Source organism: Quercus robur, chromosome 3, assembly GCF_932294415.1.
Source record: "Quercus robur chromosome 3, dhQueRobu3.1, whole genome shotgun sequence".
NCBI classification, from domain to species: Eukaryota; Viridiplantae; Streptophyta; class Magnoliopsida; order Fagales; family Fagaceae; genus Quercus; species Quercus robur.
The window spans coordinates 36680164-36686750 of NC_065536.1; positions in this window are offsets into that span (position 1 = coordinate 36680164).

The window sequence follows — 6587 nt, forward strand, 5'->3', positions numbered from 1 at the left end:
GAGAGATTATTTCCACTTGTTAACCCCGTTGAGCCTAGAAGAATTCTTTCTTTATACCCATGCCAAGAGATTACCCCCTATACTAGGGGCATATTCTTAAAAGATGGTGATTTGAAAGGGTTACCCTTAACACTAGGGGCATACTCTAATATTGGAAAGGATCAAATCTATACTAGGGGCAAATTGTGTGGATTAATGATAGGATGATTTATAAGTGAAAGCATACCTTTTTTCTAACAAGGGGCATGGAAAGAGAGAAAGAAAAACAAAGAAAAAAGAAAAAAAGAAAAGAAAATGGGGAGATACCAAAAAAGAATAAAGGAAAAGGAAATAAAAGTGAGAATCAAAATGGACAAGGAAAAATGGATGAAAATGAAGAAAACAATGCAAGCACAAGATGAGTAGTAATCCTTGGCAATTAGGATACCCTGAGAATAAAATTGAATTTGAGCCTCAAATACCCTTTCTTTCTTAAGCCTTAGAATCTCAACCTCATTATGATCCATAAACAAGTCCTCTCTGATCAGTTGAGATTGTTTAGCCCTACAAATTTTGAAAAGCCTAGCCTTAGTTGTGAAATGAAAAATAAATAAATAAAGGCCAGCTAGGTTGAAAACCTGAAAAGGCAGCCTAGTCAAAAGTTAAGGCAACTTGAAAAGAAGTGAAGAAGATCAACAAGGAAAATGGTGAACTTATTCCAAGGTAGGGGCAGTCCATGAATGAGAATGACAAAGTTATGATCATACAAGGGAAGATGAGACTAGCTCTAAGCTAGGGCAACCATGATGAGGAGAAAAGTGACCATACATGAGAGACGAGTTGATTAAGGAGAATACAATAAGAGAGAGGTGAGAGAAGTGTGTTGTTCATGCTTGACCAAACAAGGACAATGATCAAGTTGACCAAAGATGATCAAATTCTAAATTCATACTTGGACTAATCAATGAAGCAATGAAGATGGAAGGTGATTCATGCAAAACTAGTTCAAAGAAAATACACATTGATGTGCAAAGTCATCTGGATCCGTGATCCCTTGTTTTCACCTCCTTTCTTCAACTTCTCCAAATTTTCTTCAAGGTCCTTTTTATATTCAAATCATGTTGAGCTCTACTATCTCTACACTCGTATTGTGTTTGAAACTTCTTTGTTCTAGAGTCTCTTCCAACTTGTTGTGTTCATAAATATTCATTTATCTCAAAACTTGTGTCATGTTTGAAACTTCATTGGTCTAGAGTCTCTTTCAACTACCTTTGATCTTAATCTAGAAGTGTTAGAAATTCTAGGGAATTGATAGTCATCCAAAGGCAAAAGGTGCATGATAATAACAATGAAGTGAATGAATGATTTGTTGAATAAATATCTACCCCCATAAAAAGAAAATAATGCAATGAACCCATGGCCTAATCGATTCTTCCTTGCTAATGCTATAAATAGAAAATACATTTTTTTAGAAGTCCAAAAAAAAAATTGAAAAAAAAGGGGGGGGGTGTGATATTGAAAATAAAGAAAAAAATGAAAGATGAAGATTCAAAAAGAAAACGAGGAATTGGAAAATGAGAGAAGAAAAAGAGAGGATGAAGATGGAGATGAGAAGAGAGAGCATAAAAGAAAAGAAGATGAGAGAGAGAAAGAAAAAAAAACAAGATGAGAAGAGAAAAAGAAATGGTGAGAAGATGAGAATGGGAGATTTTAAAAAAAATGAGAAGAAAGAGACAACAAAAGAAAAGAGAAGAGAAAGAAAAATGATGAATTTACACAATAAAAGATAAGCCTCAAATACTCTATTTCAATCTCTTTCTCATTGTGAATATTATGAATAATTATTTTACTTGTTTCATAAGTGTAAAGGGTCATTTTATGACACTAAAACACTTATAATGGTATTTTATTGCTTAGGAGGAACCGCATTTTGCCTTGAGGAGTTTTATGTGACTTGCGCACAACTTGGTTCGTAATCAGCCCCCATTTAGCTGCGATGAACCAAGCCCAATCCACCAAGCAACAAGTAAAGGGCCCAGATCCTTGTTAAAGGACCCAGGATCCTTGTTTCTACTTGGGCCTGTGTGCTAAGAGAAAAGCACTCTCACAAAGTGTAATGAACAAAAGAAACACATTCCATGATCCACTTAACCCACTTTGAGCTAAAATTCATAGACATTAGCACAGCTTTTAGAATGGTCCAATCCACCCTATCATAAGCGTTACTCATGTCTATTTTCAAAGCTCCAAAACTAGTCTTCCTACCCCTTTTCTTTTCCAGCAACTCAAAAACTTTATGAGCAATGATAATATTATCTATTATGTTATTCATGTCTATTCTTAAGATTGGTCTCAAGTAACACTCATGAAAATCTGTGCATCACTTATAAATTTTGTCAAAATACACATGGACAATATGCTTACCAATTTCAACTTTTTTTTTCTCTTAATTTCTTTCCTTCAGTGTCCTTTACATCACTTTAGTCAATATACATCTTGGAGTTGACAATATTCGCATTACGATATTGCTTTAAATTGAGTATAGCTATTTGAATTTAATAAACTTAAGCATATCAGAAGTAAAATTGTGAATGAATTAAATTTCAATTTTTTTTTTCTCACTTCCGCACTTCGATTACAAGTTCTAATATACAGTTAGAAGTAGTGCCCTAAAACCCAATTATATGACATTATCCTTCTAATTAATAATAATAATAATAAGTTTTTCTATTTCTAACTTTTTTTATTGCATGGATATTATGACATTATATATTATAGTCCATGAGATGTATTTTATGTGGTTTATGTATGAGAATGAAATTCACATAACAGAAGATATAAATTACAAATTTCTTGTAAACTTATAAATCCTAGTTCGTAGTTGGTGATGAAATTAGGTATTTCATGATTTGTGAAGACTATATAACATATCAAAATTGATAGTATGTTTTGATTGTGGAAGTTAAGAGTCCTAATTGAAACACTGAATTGGACCACTATGAGATTTCTTATCCTACCGACTACCATCACTTGAACAAATAATTCTCACAACTTATATTTGCATAAACTCTCAATCTTGAGAGAAATGTGAACTCAAACGTGAATTGTTAGTTGCTTTGATGTTTACCTGAATGAGATCTTGTATAGTCAAAGCCTCAATATGTTGGGCAACCACATATATTATAAACATGATTTGATTCCTTAAACAAATGAGAAAATAAATTATTGTAAAAAATTTTAAAATATAGCAATATCCTTGTACTTTTTTTTTTTTTTGAGAAGATATATGCTTGTAAAGTTGTATACATGCCTTTAATGCTTTTAAAAGATTACCTAGAGTTGAACCTTTAGCTAAAATTTGTAGATATAGTTATAGCCAAAACTCATGCTTGAGACTGAAAGTGTTTGGAAAAAGGACAAAGTTTAGTTACAAACTTTTTGTAGCCTAAGTCTACAACTTCCTTTAAAAAAACTAACATTACTACATATTTTGAAAATCTAACTATTGGATTGCATGTTTTTTATACTCTCAAATTTTGTACAAATCAGATGTTATTTACTATATGATCCATAAATTTATTTTTTATGAATAATTTTAGATTACAAAAACTTACAATTTTAACAATTGATTGATGATATAACTATTAGTCTTTGATATTTTGGAAATTTTGCGAGTATGAAAGATATAAGAAAAAAAAAATGTAACCAATGGTGGATTTGTCAAAATTCACATTCGGTAAAAAGATATTATACATACGTGCAAGTTGGATTTTAGAGATTATTTTGTAAATATCTCTAAACCTCAACAAGAGTACATTTAAAAATCATATTTGTTAAAAATTATAAAAATGATGTTTTTGTGCTTGTAAGAAAAGGAAGAACATGAGAGTAAAGTTGCATGAGAAATATACATAGGTTTTTTTAATGTGGAAACCCTCTATGTTTGGAGAGGGAGAAACCACAATTACAAACCAGTCAAATATTCCACTATTTTTTGAAAATAGTTACAATGGGGTATTATGTTACAATGAAGAGAAGAAACAATGAATGCAAGAGAGATAGAAGAGGTGGGAAGAGGGCTTCCACCTTAGTGTCAGAGTGAGGGAGCTTTTTGTTAGAATTATGTGCCCTCAAAAACAATACTATGCATTTTTATTTGATGATAAAATTTTATTTTCACATTCATAACTTTTATAGGTATATTTCATTGTTTAAATGTGGCATGTGATGTCACCTCTGTAGAAAAAATCATGTTAATGGTTAAGAAACCAAAGACAGGGAGTAATGATTTTTCATATATTATTAAATTGTTTTAGGCTGTGGATATTAATTGAATATTACCACTGAAGCCTACACTTGTTGTGTTGCTATATGATAAGATGATTTACTCCATCATTAAAGTAGTGACTTTAAGCAAACAAGTGGATATAATGTAACAAGTACATACACTGAATTGGATCCGATCAAGGACACCTTATGGAGTGATCACTGTTAATTAAAAGATTGTTCTATCACAATTTTTCTATTGTCCTCAAACATGAGGGATTTGTGTATATTTATTTATTATGCACATAACTTTGACAATGTCAACTAGTGATGCCAATTTTAAAGGCTATATACAGACACGTTGGGTTATGTGTGTAATGAGTAAAATATATAAATGCTCAATAATGAATCCACCAGTCTCTAAAGAAGATAGTATATTCAGTTGATTTTCATATTGAAGTTGGACTCAAAACATAACCGGCCGATGACATTTTTCAAAAATGTTTTTCATATATATAATATTGTATATATATATATATATATATATATATTTAAAGAGTTTTTTAAAGATATTTTGGAGTCCAATAGAAATTATGAAATTAAGGGTCACATAAGCTAGGGACATGACAATAATATTTATCCAGTCCTAGTGGCTTGTGGGAATATAGTATGGTGGAAGGACATAGATATAAAATTGTATGAAATGGGACCTCATTTGTAATTCTCTAATCTTCAGGGGTCAATTGCAATGTGTTGATGGACATTATTGCAATATGTAGAAGTTTAGATATTTTCTTGATATGGTTGAGAAAATTAAGAAATAATTTTGGAAAGAGTTTCAAGATAAGTCAATAACATTCAAAAAGTTATTGATAAAATCCTACGGCTGAAGATTAGGGTCCCTAAGGATCCAACGTCCAATCTCTCTCTAGGGTTTTAGAAGTCTACTGTAAAATAAAATTTTATAATATCATATTCAGTGGTTGGCCATCAGAACTACTATGTGATACTGCAGTCTTTTGAAAACTTAAAAGAAATAGAGAGAGAGACGTGAATACCTTGGGAGGCAACACGCTTGGGTTGCTAAAAGAGGTACACAATTTTGTTCTATTTAGAATCTATGGTTGTGTGGTACAACGATCTTTAAATGAAAATATGATTTTTGTTTTATATTGCTTCCGAAAAAGTTATCACTTTTCATTCATCTTCTCCTTTTCTTCCATGAGTCCTTCATTCTCTAATAGTGGTGGAAGTGGGCATGTGTCACTTTCCTAATGGTTAAGGTGTTGCCTTCCCATTAGAGAAGAACAAGGTAGAGTCTTGTCAAAACAAAACCACATGCATTGGTGCTTCTTTGACAGGTGTGCTTGTGTTTATACTGCATGCAATAATGCTTCGACAATATGGCCCTCTACTGTAATATGGCCAAAACTTGTAGCATATGGCTGGGATTTGTTGTTGCAGTCGTAATAGTCTTTGACTAATTTTACCATTACTTTTACCTGCTATCATAGACACATGGACAATAACTAATGGTTACATGCTTTCTTTTATATACATATCTTTTTGTCTCTCTTTTCTTATTATTATGCTATGCCTTGGACACGTAGTGATGGCGGATTGGCTCGTTATGAAGCAAATCCAATATGCCCCACTTTTGGGCTTAGTGCTTGTACATATATTAAATGAAGTTGTGGGTAGCTTTAGGTTAAAACCAAGTTTGAAACCAAACTCTATCCTCATCAATGGACTAGAGGCTCTATTTGTGGTACAACCTACAATGGAGATAAAAATAGGTTATTTTTGTAGTTGTAGTTTTTTTATAATGTCGTATCTGGTAAAGAAATTTAACAAATTACTTCCATGTGAATGTAAAAACTAAAAGACTGTTGCAAGCTAGAAGCTACTTTCTAATATATATATATATATATATATAGTGTAAATTCCATTAACTTACCCTAACTTGGGCTAATGCCAACCAAGTCTAAGACATTTTAAAAAATAATCACTTGGTCTCTAAACTCAACTTGGTCTCTAAGACAGAGAAGAGAAAATGACTAATAGGCCTAACAATCTTTAGGGACTAAATTAGCTTTAGGCACCAAATTGGTGAGTTTTGAAATATCTTGGACTTGCCATGGCAATAGTCCAAACTTCAAAGTAAGTTAATAAAATTTACCCATATATATAGAGAGTATGTTAGAAAGGGCAATTGCCTCTGTTGCCTCCACCTCTAGGTGTAATGGCCTAGAAGTAAATAACAATCATTATAAGACAGACACCATAAGTTTCATTTGTTGGTATTTATTGAAAAGAAAAGCATAATAATTGCCATAGACGGT